Below are 1,202 nucleotides of genomic sequence, written 5' to 3' on the forward strand. Positions count from 1 at the left end.
GTGAAATACAGCTTCCGCTCGGCGGATCCCGCTACTGAAGCGAAGACGCGATCACTCGATCGTTAGGCGTCTACGTAGTCGGGCACCCGGTCACTACACAAGCTGAACTTGATCAGCGAAAGTCACGACGTCGATCCACAAGACGTTCCACATGATACTGGACGTAACCGTTCTTGTCGAGAAAACTTGACATCGTCCGATGTCGACTTGGTTGATCGCCGCCCGGTGACTCGCGATGCTCTTCGATCCCTTGAGGACAAGGTCCGTCACCATCGAGGCTCCGCTAAGCATCATGCTGAGGTCGCTTACTGCTGTGCAAAAGACCACGAAAGATTGAAGAACTTTGTGCACCGACTGCCTCACGTTGAGGACTATCGCACTCTGTCAAAGAGTCTCCTAGCCGTCAGCAGACGAATGCGACACTTCGTGCGACGGTGGACCGCCTGGTTCTGTTGGAGATAGGAATAGCTGCACTCTGTGCTCACAATTAGCTGCTGGTTCAGCTTGATGGGTGGCCGAGCGCCTTTTGGCGCCGCCCCGGCGACTACGCTCCTGCGTTCACTTGCACCGGATCCCGGTACGGCTTAAGCAAGCCCACAAGGTACGCAAGGCCTCGCTTGGTCTTGACCTTAAAAGGTCCAATACACCGTGGACGCAACCTTTGTCTTAATGACAGCAGAGACGGCAAGTTTAGGAAGTTTTTAGCATTTAGTAGAACGAGGTTTTCGACCTCAAAGTTTCCATTTTTTGTTTCTGCATGTCTTAGCTTTAAAACATCGCATCGCGAACATTACGTTCGACACTCAGTCCGGTAGACAGGAAGTCATCGACTTCTTACGGACAGTGAGGGGGCTAACATCAGCTAGCCGTTCGGCTATTTCTCCCCCACCAAGCCTTCAGCATTTGACGAATCCGTCTAATTTAGTCAGCTATGCTGTAGCACGTCTGGAAGCGCTAAAATGCATAAAACTTGGTAAATCAGTTTCTGACAACGTGGCGAGCGTTTGATCGCGATATTTGTTGCCGCCGTCATTCGAGTGTGTCTGAATTTTTAAGTAAGCTGTAGCACGTCTGGAAGCACTAACGCCGATTTTGACTTAGTGCCTCAGCTGCTGATAATGTAACGAACGTTTGAATGAGATATTTGCTGCCGCCGCATCATTTTGATGCGTCTGAATCAATCAGGTATGCTGTAGCACTTC

Source organism: Plasmopara halstedii (genome assembly GCF_900000015.1).
Source record: "Plasmopara halstedii genome assembly, contig: Scaffold_1343, whole genome shotgun sequence".
In the NCBI taxonomy this organism is placed as follows: Eukaryota; Oomycota; class Peronosporomycetes; order Peronosporales; family Peronosporaceae; genus Plasmopara; species Plasmopara halstedii.